Here is a 15,000-nt window from a genome sequence, read left to right on the forward strand (position 1 = left end):
CATCTTCCACCTACTTCTACTATGTTCTTCTTAAACATAAATAACCCTTTTCACTTCCCTTTCCTCTTGATTTTTTATCTGCCACCTCTTCTCCATCTCTTCTCTGCATTTCACCTCTCATTTCTTCCCTGCACTATTTTTCCTTCCGTTTCACTTAAACCTTCTACCTATCTACAATTCTGCCCTTTATCATTTATAAATCTTCCGCCTCTCTCATATCTGGCAGATGGAGATTTCATTTCCTGGGTTTCCTTCTCATCTTCTCTCTTGTTTGTCTTCGTCCTCTTGTTTTCTCTCACTTCATCACTTTTCTCTTTGTATGGTCTCTACACTTCATTTCTCGTATTGGTTTCTTCCTTTCTTCTTCCCTGCTTCCTCTCAAAGATTCGCCACATCCTTGCATTCTTTTCTTCCCCTTTCCTGTTCCTCTTTCATCCTCTTCCTTTTCTTCCTCTTCCGTTAACAGTGCTGAAGCCGACCATCATTTACTATTCTAGTCCGGGGTACACACACCAGCCACCTGTGTACCCTACTCTCTTAACCAGTCCACGAGGTACACACACCAGCCACCTGTGTACCCTACTCTCTTAACCAGTCCACTAGGTACACACACCAGCCACCTGTGTACCCTACTCTCTTAACCAGTCCACGAGGTACACACACCAGCCACCTGTGTACCCTACTCTCTTAACCAGTCCACGAGGTACACACACCAGCCACCTGTGTACCCTACTCTCTTAACCAGTCCACGAGGTACACACACCAGCCATCTGTGTACCCTACTCTCTTAACCAGTCCACGAGGTACACACACCAGCCACCTGTGTACCCTACTCTCTTAACCAGTCCACGAGGTACACCAGAGGTGCCGGCTGCCATGGGTGAACACAAGCCGCTGGTGAAGAAAGAGGTGGGGGAAAGAGTGTTGGAGAATGAAGAGTGAGGGGGGGGATGGAAGGAGAGGGAGTGTTGGTGGTGAAAGGTGAGGGAGGTGGGTGTTAATATAAACAAAACACATTATTTCCTACATTTATAAATTTACTGTGTGTGCGCGCTCGTCTTCTGTTAGGTTAGTAATTATTACTGTACTCATATTAATGTCCAACCAGAAGGGAGCGAGGAACACTAAGCCTTGTGGTGGGTGGTATAAAAGTCAACTTTTGCCTTTAACATTCAGAGGGGAGACAGGTCAACTGGTCTGAGAGGATCTCAGTCAGATGTGAATCAGCTTCTTCAGTGTTAGTCAGTGGTGACACATGTGATGTTACCCTCCAGCCAGAGGGCCCAAGAAAGAAGACAGAAAAAAGAAGAAGACGAACGACACCCCCAACCGGGGGCCACAGCCGGGTCACCATATGGAGAAGACCCGGGCCGGAAGTACCGGCGAATCTAATGAATGAATGAAGTGGTGACACAACTTCCTCAGTGTCCCATGTGAAAGCTGCCTCACAGAAGGCCAGCAAGCATCAGTTACACACCTACCGGTTAGGACATTCCACAGACTTACAATTTGAACTGAGGTTAGTAGACAAACTTTTAGGTTTAAGGCTAATTCAATTCAGCAGACTTATTTTAAAGATTAAATAATTTCTTCACACGCACAAATTTTGACATCAATTATTACAAGTGTTTCATAATCTTATTGATCTTTGTTATGTGCTTGTTGGGCAAAAGTATTTCCCAGAAGTAATTCTGGTACAATACTGTTTATCATTTGTTACTTTAGGGAGACTGAAATCTCCTAAGAGGTTTTAAAATTTATGCACAGCATACATAGCAATAACATAATTGACGTTATATTGTATACACACAGATTATCATAAATTTTCATCAAATTCCCTCTCGGTACGTTTTTTTTAATGGGAATATTCACCATCATCAACCTGGCTGACTATTCTTCAGAATGTGTCCTGGTCTGGTAGTGAGGATGATTCTGCTTCTCTCCTTCAGTTGTTAATGTTGTGTCTTGGATCTTGTTCTTAGTAAATGCTCGATTCATAATAAGTCTTCTTTTATATTATACCTGACACTTCGTCATAAAAAAACTTCACACCGAAATATGCAGTAAAACCAGTGTTCTTTTTGCTATATGAAAAGGGAGGAGGTTGTGGTACCGAACAAGGAGGAGTGGAAGGAGTAAACTGAGAGTGAAGATTGTAGGTAATGAAGGAGGGGTAAAGAAGGTGGATGGTTGTAGGTAAGGGAGGAGAGGGGTAACGCAAGGGAGAAAGAGAGGGGGAGGGTTGAGGAAGAGTAAGGATGGGATAAAGAGGAGGTAGAGAGATCAATATTAGTGTTCCCATGGGAGGGACGACCCAGTCTTTCTGGGTCAAGGTTGTTGACGATGTCTTACGATTGTGTTACTTCTGTTGTGCTAGTGTTGCTCGGTTACGTTGTTACTGTTGCTCTGTTAGTGCTCTTGTGTTGCTGTTACGATTGTTACTGCTGTGTTACTGTTGCTTTGTTACTGTTGTGTTGCTGTTTCTATGTTGCTGTGTTACTGCTGCTGTGTTGTGCATGCCGTTGGTGGTAACAGAGTGTTACTAATGCTTTTGTTTCTGATACTATGTTGCTGTGATGTTGACCGTGTCTTACTGCTACTTTTGCTGCTGCAATATTGCTGTTATGCATGCTGTTATTGAGGATGTGTGTTGGGCTGGTTGTGCATGCTGGTGTTGTAGACAGTGTGTTACTGCTGCTGTGTCGCTGTTGTGCATGCGACCGACCATTACTGTTGCTGTTGTGATTTTTAGTGTTGAGGGGGTGTGTTACTGTGTTGCTGCAATGTTGTTTCTGTGCAGTAAGAATAGTACCGGTATTAAGAAAAGACTGTGGAGAGCCTTTGAAGTGAGTGTAACACCGCTAGAAGATAAGACTCGAAGCGGCCACCTTCATACTACGCACAACGTTAATGAAGTGTCGTAGTGTGTAGATAACACCTGCGACGTGTGGCGCCAAGGAGCTACGTTAAGTGTGTAGACAACTGAGATGTGACGCCAATGAGCTACGTAACTCAGGGTTTAGGTAACTGAGAGGTGTGACGTCAGGGAGCTACGTAGCTGCAGTCCTACCCTAAGCCAGGCTTGTTTGGTACTTGTCTGATCAAACAGGCAGTTGCTGCTGGCGGCCTTCTGGCCCACATATCCATCACAGCCTGGTTATTCTGACACTTGGAGGGGGTACCTGGCGAGTTTCATCTTGAAAACTTTTGCACTTGTCCCAGAAGTGTTTGTGATATCTTCTAGTAAGATGTTTAACAATAATGACATGTTTGTTCATACAGTGTCTTCTCATGACCACAGTGCTTTTCACCGAGTTGTACATTTTCTCCATTCTCTCGATTAGTTATGTTATGGCAACATGTGGATTTGGTAGTAGGCTTTATATTACTTACAACATGCATATTATCATGCATCTCTCTTCTCCACTCCAGTGAGTACATATTTAGGACTTGAGACATTCCCAATAATTTAAATACTTCATTGGCCGCCTTATGCGGGCCGTAAATGGTTTCTGTATGTGTTCCAGCTCTGATATCTCTCCTGGCCTCAATGTGGCCGTTAACACTAAACAATGAACGAGAGAGCACAAGCAATTTAAGTAGTGTCATCACTGGCATTATTTCCCTTGTTTTGAGTCTCACATTATCCACCCCATCATTTTCCTAGCTTTGGTGACATTTGCCTTACTGTGTTCTTTGACAGAAAGGTCAACAGGCATCACACTCGGGCTCTTCACTCGCATGGTCCTGCAACCTCAGTTCCTGCAAATAAACAATGAAAAATAAATGAAGGTCAGAGCAGAGACGATGGTAAAGGCAGGGATGAAGGAATTTGGTTAAAAAATTAAGATTAAAGTGGTTACCGTGGGGGGGAGACCCCACAGTGGTAGGGTGGGTGGGTGGCAGATTAGGAAGAAGCAAAGAAAATCGATGTGGGAGGAAGAAGAGGAAGAAGGATAAAAATTGGGTTGGTGGACTGTGAGGAGACATCATTTTAGGTTGATCAGGAGTAGCGAAGGAACTGTTCATTGAATGGTAAATGGTTGGAGGGGGAGTTGAGGAAGGGAAGGGAAAGTTGTGAAAGGTTATTGTACGGGGAGTTTGAGAGGAAGAGGTGAGACTACACTGGAAGATGGTTGTGGAAAACATGTGAAGGTTGAAGTGTGAGTGGGACGCAGAGAGTTACTAAATGTTGTTATACTTCCTCTGACGATACACTGACGGCAGTGATACACAAACACTGCACCTGCTGCAGTATAGCTGCGGGACACACAATATGCTACACCACAGGCAGGAAGGTCGAGGAGTGCGTATCACTACAACCTTATCACTTGAAGTACACATCAGTCAATAATAATAATAATAACTGTATTTCGGTCGGTGGACGAACCGACAAAGGTATCCCTGTATTGCATAACCCCAGTCCCCTCTACTCGATGCACACGGTAGCGTTAAAGCAAACTTGCAAAGTGCGACGTAAATTTCTAATGCATTTAAATTTTGGTGTTGAATATTTGACCAAAATCAGAAGAGACATTAACAAGTTAACACCTGCAAACTAATATCCTAATTTCAACAAAAGTGACAAATTAGGACATACACAGCACAATCAATTCAATCCTTCCATTAAAAAAAAAACTGAAGACTCATTCTGTTATCTCAGAGATCAGTATCCTAAAACACACCAGCACATTAAATTAGAATCCACTCAGAAGGTGCATTATCTGATTGGCTGAAGCCAATCAGAAGACACGGAAATTATAGCGTGAGAACCAGTATTTCATTTTTTTCCATAAAAGAAAACAAAGGGGATCTGCACAGGATAAAATCAATCCAGAATTGTCTCTAAGATTGCCCAGTGTTTTAAGGTTTAAGTAACCCAACAAATTACCCAGTATTTTAAGGTTTAAGTAACCCAACAAATTACCCAGTGTTTTAAGGTTTAAGTAACCCAACAAATTACCCAGTGTTTTAAGGTTTAAGTAACCCAACAAATTACCCAGTATTTTAAGGTTTAAATAACCCAACAAATTACCCAGTATTTTAAGGTTTAAGTAACCCAACAAATTACCCAGTATTTTAAGGTTTAAATAACCCAACAAATTACCCAGTATTTTAAGGTTTAAGTAACCCAACAAATTACCCAGTATTTTAAGGTTTAAGTAACCCAACAAATTACCCAGTATTTTAAGGTTTAAATAACCCAACAAATTACCCAGTATTTTAAGGTTTAAATAACCCAACAAATTACCCAGTATTTTAAGGTTTAAGTAACCCAACAAACAAGTAAGTTTTATTTTGCCTTTGTGTACATAACATTCGTACTTTTTTTTACAAAATTGATCAGAATAAAGTTTAAGTTATCGCACAGTAACGACTTTTAAGCAGTGTGTTATGTAACTTTGATCATAGTGCACCTGTACGTGCCAATAGTTGCATGAACCGTTTTTACCAGTGCAGTACACCTGTGCTGTAAGTTTGAAGCCGATCAGATAAGGCATGTTCAAGTTGTAAACTCAAGTTGGAAGAAGATGAAGAAAAAAGAAAAACACAACATCCATCTACTTAATGCTACCCCTTTGGTACATATTATTTAATAATAATAATAATAATAATAATAATAATAATAATTTTTGTGTCTTATGATTAGCTTCAGCCTTTCTGTGCTGTTAACTTGATAATGCAGCTTCTGAGTGGCTTCTAATTTAATGTGCTGGTGTATTTTAGGATACTGATCTCTGAGATAACCACAGAATGCCTCTTCAGTTTAGCTTTAAACCTGATGTTTTTTTAATGGAAGGATTGAATTGATTGTGCTGTGTATGTCCTAATTTGTCACTTTTGTTGAAATTAGGATATTAGTTTGCAGGTGTTAACTTGTTAATGTCTCTTCTGATTTTGGTCAAATATTCAACACCAAAATTTAAATGCATTAGAAATTTACGTCGCACTTTGCAAGTTTGCTTTAATGCTACCGTGTGCATCGAGTAGAGGGGACTGGGGTTATGCATTACAGGGATACCTTTGTCGGTTCGTCCACCGACCGAAATACGGCTATTATTATTTTTAGTTATGCACTAATATTACTCCTCATCTTAGTGTTATAAATGACTGTTTTTCTTGTAGAGGTGAGGCTCAGCTTGCCCAGTATACACGAGTTTCTTGTTGCCTCAAGTTCATGGTGGTACTCAGTGATGTCTACCTCCCTCTTTCGAAGGCGCCCTCACTTTGCTCCAGTTTTGACTGTTTTTTCATCCACTGGCAGTGTCACCCATAGCTGAAGCAGCAACAGCCTGGTTGACCAGGCATGCACCAAACAGACCTGGCCCATGGGCGGGCTCCGGGAGTAGAAAGGTATATCAAAGGCAAAGGTATTTTGACTATTAGTGGGTTACCCAGATCGCTGACAAAGGATGATCAGATTACTATTATCATTGACTTAGAAGCGCTAAACTCTTATGAGTCATACGGCGCCGGTGGAATTGGTTTCAGTCAGATTTAATTCCAGGAAGGGCGGGTATGTGCCGTCAAGACAGTGGTCATTGTGAGCAACTCTTAGCTACTTTGCATGACTGAGTATCAACGTGCGGTCACGCAAAACAATTGGAGATGGCTTCTGCTCATACATGTAAATTCCTTGCATGGAACTGCTCGTTGTTTATGCAAACCATTTCAGGCAGATAAATGCGGAAACAAGTTGACGTAAGGTCTGGTTTCAGGACCGTAAAGATTTCTTAACAACATTACACGACAGATGTTTACATTAGGACCATCTTGGAGTACACGGAACCAGTATGCAGCCTTCAACTGATAGGCATGTAAGAAAATTAGTGAGGATCGTGTTTAGAAAGAGGACGGTAAAAATAGAGGGCCTCATAAACACTGCTGAGACACTACATTAGGATAGAAGTGAGGAAGATAAGATTTCTTCTCAGGAATAACAAGGTCAAACCAAGCTGTTACATAACTCCTCAAGGAAACAAGCACAGGGCAGTAACCAGACTAAATTGAAAACCAGAAGGATGGACTGAGAGGAGAGAGTGAGTTTAAGTTAACAACCCTAGAATATAGGAAGTCCAGGGAATATATTATCATGATGTACAAAATACTTAGAGGATTAAAGTTGATAGGGTCGGGAAAGGTTGTAATAGTTGAAAAAGGAGAGAGAGCCTGGGGATATAGATAAGTTACACGCTCTGATGAACTACAGGAATGTTAGGAAATACTTATTTTTAATTTTGCGGGTAGTAAGTGGAAGGAACTACACGAATTAGTAACGGAGGCGAACTTTATACATAGTTTGAAGGAACTTGTTAAAGTTGTCGATAAGAACCCACGGAGTCATTGTCGATATGAGTGGAGTAAGGAGCGGTTGCTCGACCCCAGCAGCCACCACACGGCGAGCACAATGAAGCTAATACACGGAAGCAAGAAATATTCTTGTGTGATAATTATATGAGTAAAATGTTGATCATAGTAGTACAAGGTTCACCCAGTGGCGTGACTGTGTATAGTGACTCATACAACATAGTGATTCATACAGTGAGCAGTGTAGGTACAGTTTATAGTGACTCATACAAGATAGATTCATACAGTGAACAGTGTATGTGCAATGTACTATGATGCATCACTGTCTTAGCCTCACCTCCATTACAGTGTACAATGAAGTACGTTTTCGGCTGTCTTGGTTCATTATGACAACAGTAACCCCAGGGTGTTCCACCACACAACACTATTTTTGCACGCCGCCAGAGATGTGGTTGTCTCGCACACCCAACACGCTCACCCACTGCTGTTGTGGAAGATCATTAACGTCTGTTGAGTGCAAGAGGCTCATTAAGACTGTAATTCAACTATACTCTAACATCAAGAATACTTAAATCTTCATAATCTGAACATTTAAACTGTGGTTAGAGATGTGCACTCCGAGGTACATATATAATGTGCTTACGTGTAATGTCATCAGTAGTTATTAAGCTGTCTAGTACCTGCCTAAGGTGTTTGGTTGATATTTTCCTTCATCTGTTAGTATTGTCCATGAGAGAGGTTTTTTATGGGGCTGTTTGCCAGTCTTAATAGTTGAGTTTTATTATTTTATCCTGGCTTGTTGCTTTATGATGAATTATATATTTTTCTGATTTCTCCTTATTATTTTACTGTGTTTATCACTGCAGCGATGTGTTGCTTCTTTCACCATGTTTATCACTACAGTGTTGTGTTGCTTCCTTCACTATGTTTGTCACTAGTGTTGTTCTCATACTTGTGTTTTGGTTATCCTGTGCCAGAGCACACCTTGGTTAGCTCTTCCAGCCTCCACTTAGAACTCGCAGAAGTAGTAAGAACACGAGTGTAAATGACTGCAAGGATGAGCATTTTGAGAGTACTGAATTTAAAAAAAAATACGATCACTAATGAGAACTCTGGATTATGAACAGCTGCGGTCATAAGTGCTAATGAGAACACTGGATAGGTGGTTTCAGAACTGGCCTGCTATGGGTTTCAATCTTGCTCGTCCCACTTGTGTTGTTCATCTCTCTCTCGGTACTGCCATCCCTCCCTCGTTATTTTGTACATTTACAATTAAACATCTATCATTCTTCTTTCGAGCGTTTCCTTTGCTCTTCTCAAACCCTGTCAAACCCCTCTCTCTTTATTTTAGTGTCCTATCCTCTTTTACCTTCTCGTGTTGTTGGTTGCGCCATCACCTGTTCGTTGTCACGACATGCGTGTTCTCTAGGGCCGCACTACCGCACTATGACACACGTCTTGGCTATATTCAACGCCTTGTGGTCTGATAAAGCATATTTGTTTTTTTTTAATGATCGTCATTATAGCGTCATATTAGTGATACCTACAAAACACTGCACTGTTTTATATGTGAGTTGTATTCTCCAAACTCGTGTATAGCTACTGACCCCGCCTCTCTTGTATACCTCTTAAATCCTACCATATTTACGAAAGTGTACCTCCGTCAGTGTTGCAGAAGGCTGAGCTCCAGCTTCTGGGCCCGCCACTCGGCTGTGTTTTATAGGATTGAAGCTGTGTATAAGGTGAGTGGAAGTATAGCTGGAGGTCCTGATACAGTTGTGTGTTGAGTCCCATCTCTAGGGCCTGTTACTCATGCACTCCAAGAGTCCTACATTACCAGTACTTCACTGTACGAGTCTTGCAACACACCTGCACTAATGAACATGTACTCACATTTTCACACGAGAAGATAGGAAGAATAATAGAAATGTAGGAAAATACGTCGGAGATAAATTCTTACTATGTATCTCTGATCTCTGTGCAAATAATGTGTAATGGAGCCAGGTAGTTTTCAGTCGCACCGTAGTTTAGTGTGTTTATACTAAACTTGTGGTATAAACCGTGGTAATAAATACCGACAAGTTGGTTTAGAAAGACACGTAAGCAAACACTATGACATATTTATTAGAAAACGTTTCGGTCCTGGGACCTTGATCACTTCTAACATACAGAGGTAGAAAGACATTGTATATATAGGCGGAGAGTGAGGTGTGACGCACGTGACCTGAGGAATGTCATAAGAATATAAGAACATAAGAATGGAGGAACACTGTAGAAGGCCTACTGGCCCATGCGAGGCAGGTCCTTATCAAAACAACCTCTGCCTATGATGAGGACGGGTGGACGTTGAAATCATGTGACTCCTGTGTTGTTGGGTTGGTGGTGCTTAAGTATCATGTATGCCAATGTTTTTGAAATTTTGTAGTTTCCAGTGTTGCGTTCTATAGTGTCGGTGACGGCGATTAGTGAGGCTTCTAGGCACCGTCGGCGTCTGAGGTCTGGTTCGGTGAGAACGAGTTGTGCCTCATTCCAGTTCATCAAATGTCCCGTGGAGTCTCTGTGGATGACACAGGCGTACCTTACATCGTCTCTGTTAGAGGCATTTCGATGCTCATTCAAGCGGACTGCAAGATCTCTGCCTGTCTCGCCTACATATTTCTTGGGACAGAACCCACGGGATAGTGTAGACGCCTGCTGTTGAAGTTAGAGGTGTGGGGCTGCGTTTCGTATTGTACAATAAATGGAATGTGGGAACGTCAGGAGAGTTGTAAAAATTTGGTAGATATTTTTTTTAAGATATTGGAGATTTTTCAAACACCCTAAAGGTTAAGATTGGGTGTAAATCGCGAGGCTACTAAGTTGTAAGAGTCATTCATATTTCCTTAAGTGGTGTGTTAAGAGATGCAGCATTCGTTAATGATTGATCTGTATTTCCGCCAGCGTCACAACCATTCTAAGAACATAAGAATGAAGGAACACTGCAGCAGGCCTACTGGCCCATGCGAGGCAGGTCCAAGTCTCCTACCGGCTTAAGCCAATGCACCCAACCTAGTCAGGTCAGGTCACATTGACTTAAGGGAGGAACACGGCAACCGACCTGGTAGCACAAGCTAATCAGGTCCAACTTACACCCACCCACACTCACTCATGTATTTATCCAACCTATTTTTAAAGCTACACAACGTTCTGGCCTCTATAACTGTACTTGGGAGTTTGTTCCACTCATCCACAACTCTATTACCAAACCAGTACTTTCCTATATCCTTCCTGAATCTGAATTTTTCCAACTTAAAGCCATTGCTGCGAGTCCTGTCTAGGCTTGATATTTTCAGCACACTATTTACATCCCCTTTATTTATTCCTGTATTCCATTTATACACCTCAATCATATCCCCCCTAATTCTACGTCTTTCTAGAGAGTGCAGATTCAGGGCCCTTAGTCTATCCTCATAGGGAAGGTTTCTGATACATGGGATCAACTTTGTCATCCTCCTTTGTACATTTTCCAGAGCATTTATATCCATTCTGTAATACGGTGACCAAAACTGTGCAGCATAATCTAAATGAGGCCTAACCAAGGATGTATAGAGTTGAAGAACAACCTGAGGACTCCTATTATTTATGCTTCTTGATATGAAGCCAAGGATTCTATTAGCTTTATTGCGAACACTTATGCACTGTTGTCTTGGTTTCAGATTACTGCTAACCAGAACTCCTAAATCTTTTTCGCAATCCTTAATATTAAGATCTACATTATTTAGTTTATATGTGGCATGGTTATTGTCCTGTCCAACATTTAGAACTTTGCATTTGTCTATATTAAACTGCATCTGCCACCTATCCGACCACTGCATCAGTCTACTCAAATCTTCTTGGAGTGCTCTAATGTCCTCGTCAGAATGAATTCGACGTCCTATTTTGGTATCATCGGCAAACTTGCTGATGTCGCTCTTTATGCCCTCATCTATGTCGTTTATGTAGATTGTGAACAGCAGGGGGCCCAACACTGACCCCTGTGGAACACCGCTCGTGACGCTTCCCCACTCTGATTTCTCCCCATTATGCAAACTCTCTGCTGCCTATTAGCCAACCACGCCTCTATCCAGGAAAAAATTTCTCCTCCTATTCCATGGGCCTTAATTTTCCTCAATAGTCTCTGATGTGGGACCCTGTCAAAAGCCTTACTGAAGTCCATATACACAATATAATATTCATTACCATGATCTACCTCCTCAAATACCTTAGTGAAAAAAGTTAATAAATTCGTAAGGCAGGAACGCCCCTTTGTAAAACCATGCTGAGATTCGTTGATTAATTTATGCTTTTCAAGGTGGCTACGAACTGCCTCGGCAATTATTGATTCCATAAATTTTCCCACTATGGAGGTTAGGCTTATTGGTCTATAGTTCGAAGCTAAGGACCTGTCACCTGCTTTGAAAATAGGTATCACATTTGCCATTTTCCACTTATCTGGCACCATGCCAGTTTGTAGTGATACGTTGAAAAGATTAGCCAAAGGTTTGCTAAGCTCCTCTTTACATTTCTTTAGAACTCTTGCATACAGTTCATAAGGGCCTGGGGATTTGTTAGGTTTTAATTTATCTATTTGCCTAAGGACCATGTCACTTGTGACCCTAATCGTGCACAGTTTATTATCGTCCTGTTCTACATAATTTACCATTTCTGGAATATCGCTGGTATCCTCCTGTGTAAAAACTGAGAGGAAGTATGTGTTAAAAATTCTACACATTTCCTTATCACTGTCAGTGAGCTGACCCGAGGAATTTTTGAGTGGGCCTATCTTGTCCCTGATCTTACTTCTGTATACCTGAAAGAATCCTTTTGGGTTAGTCTTCGATTCTCTTGCAACTTTAACCTCATAATCTCTTTTTGCTTTTCTAATTCCCTTTTTTATTTCTCTCTTTAACTGCATATATCGATTTCTTAATTGCCCCTCTCCTCTTTGGATTTGCTTATATATGCCTCTCTTTTGACCGCTCAGTTATTTTAATGTATTGTTCAGCCATTTAGGATCATTTTTGTTTGATCTGATTTCCTTATTTGGAACATAATTTGACTGAGCAACTAGAACTATGCCCTGGAAAGCGTCATATCGGCAACCATCACCACCTACCTGACCCTTAGTCAGGTCATTCCAGTTCAGCCCACCTAAGTAATTTTTCAGTCCTATGAAATCAGCCAAACGGAAGTCAGGGACAGAGACTTGATTGCCATTATTAGGGGAATTCCATTATATATTAAAACTGAGTGATTTGTGATCACTTTCCCCAAGCTTATCATTAACCTCAAGATTATTAATTAGTGTTTCCCTACTGGCAAGAACCAAGTCAAGGAGGTTATTTCCTCTAGTTGGCTCTGTCACAATCTGTTTTAAAAAACAATCCTGGATCGTATCAAGAAAGTCACCTGACTCTAAATTTCCTGTCAAATTGCTCCAGTCAATCTGTCTATAGTTGAAATCTCCCATTAGCACAACATTTTCGTATGTAGATGCCTTACGAATTTCGTCCCATAGAAGTTTACTGCACTCCCTATCAAGATTTGGGGCCCTGTAAATCACACCCAAAATTAGTTTTTCTCGGCCCTCGAGAAGCTGTAACCAAACAGTTTCAGTGGCTGACGCTTCTAATTTTATATCTTGTCTAACACAACAATTTAAATTGTGTCTGATGTACATCGCTACTTCACCACCCTTCCTGTTGACCCTGTCAGTGTGGAATAATTTATAGCCTTGTATGTGACATTCAGAAGGCATCTCTCTATCTTTCAGATTGAGCCAGGTCTCTGTTATAGCAATGCTATCTATGTTTCCTGCACTTGCAATTAATCTTAGCTCATCTATCTTATTTCTTACACTCCTGCTATTAGTATAGTAAACCTTAAGGGAGCTAGTCCCTTGCTGTCCTCTGCTGTCCCCCTTTGTTTGCTGACCTGATTTATTGTCTTTATTTATAACTTCATGCTGAATGCCTTTTATACATTTACTGTTTCCAACCCTAGTGTTGCAACCTGCTTGTTTCCCACACACACCCATACCTCTATCTTCTATCAGTTTAAAATCATAGGCATTTCACCAATGGCCTTCTCAATTGAGTTTGCAAGTGCTACCACCCCAGCCCCAGAGAGATGTACCCCATCCCTTGCATACATATCATGTTTGCCATAAAAGTTGTTCCAGTTGTCAATGAATGGGATTGCAAGTTCCTTGCAGTATCTGTCTAGCCAGCAATTTACACCAATTGCCCTAGACAACCATTCATTTCCTACTCCCCTTCTAGGCAAGATGCTACATATGATTGGGACCCCTCCCTTAGACTTAATGAAATCTATAGCTGACCTGTACTTATCTAGCAGCTCTTCTCTCCTACCTTTCCCAATATCATTTCCACCAGCACTGAGACAGATAATGGGCTTGTTCCCATTACCTGACATGATATTATCTAGCCTGTTGACTATGTCCCCAACACCAGCTCCAGGGAAGCACACACTATCTCTCATCATCTTATTCCTATTACAAAAAGCACGGTCAATATCTTACCTGAGAGTCACCAACCACAAGAATGCACTTACCTCTATTAGCAGGGGCATTAGTACCCTTACCTTCACTGGCCACTGAAGTACATTCATCCTGAAGAACAGAGAAGCGATTTCCTACCTTCAGATCTTCACTCTTAACTTTCCTTACTCTGATGCGCCTCCCATTACTGTGAACCACTCCCCACTTGTAGCAGGTGCTGGGCTGCACCTCACTGCTGGTAGCCGTTGCTACCTCCCCAACTACAGCCTCCTCACAGCGAGAGACAGACTGCACCTCACTGCTAGAAGCCTCATTCCCCACAACTCCAGCCACCTCACACTCTCTCCCAGACCCATTGAGGTGGACCTTCAGCCTCCTAATCTCCTCCTGGAGAAGCAAGACCTCCTCCTTCAACTCTCCAACCTCAGTTTTTAAAACACTGCAGAAGCAAGCCATGCTTTGTAACCGTCCACGCTAATCCCCGAAGCAGCTCAGGGTCTGTGACCTCACGTGACGACTGACCACTGACCTCTACTAATAACTCATCACCGCCTGTGTTTACAAGTGTGTTGCAGCTGCAGCTGCATCATGTTATGTAACAGCAGCAGCAATGCGCCACTGAAGCAGTACTCTACATAGCAGCAGCATGCCACGTACAACAGTATCAGCAACACGCCACGGACAACAGTATCAGCAATACGCCATATATCACGCCACGTAACAGCAGCAACAGCACTCTACGAAGCTGCACCTTTTCGTCAGATAGCAGCAGCACGCCATGAATTGGTATTAAACTGCTCAAAATCCAGGATTAGCAAATAAAAAAAAAAGTGGGGGCGAGTGCTCCAAGGCACGGTCGTGGCGCCTTCACTGTTTAACCTTATAGCATAGATAAAAACACTACAGTTACCTGTCATCATTTTGCGGACATTAAAATCAGTACGAAAGTCACATCGGTAGAAGACACGAAGAAATTGCAAGATTATGCATATTTATGTATGTATGTTTTCTTGTCCAACAAACCAGCCGTATCCCATCGAGGCAGGGTGGCCCAAAAAGAAAAACAAAAGTTTCTCTTTTTAAATTTAGTAATTTATACAGAAGGGGTTACTAGCCTCTTGCTCCCGGCATTTTAGTCGCCTCTTACAACACGC

The 15,000-nt window shown here is 41.7% G+C and overlaps 1 protein-coding gene across 11 annotated transcripts in view; it reads left to right on the forward strand.

The window, feature by feature from the left end:
• Positions 1-15,000, forward strand: part of Oatp30B (Organic anion transporting polypeptide 30B) — a 389,857-nt gene that overhangs the window by 271,293 nt on the left and 103,564 nt on the right. The gene's annotated exons all lie outside the window — the stretch shown is intronic.

The sequence above is a fragment of the Cherax quadricarinatus genome, chromosome 13 (genome assembly GCF_038502225.1).
Source record: "Cherax quadricarinatus isolate ZL_2023a chromosome 13, ASM3850222v1, whole genome shotgun sequence".
Classification (NCBI taxonomy): domain Eukaryota; kingdom Metazoa; phylum Arthropoda; class Malacostraca; order Decapoda; family Parastacidae; genus Cherax; species Cherax quadricarinatus.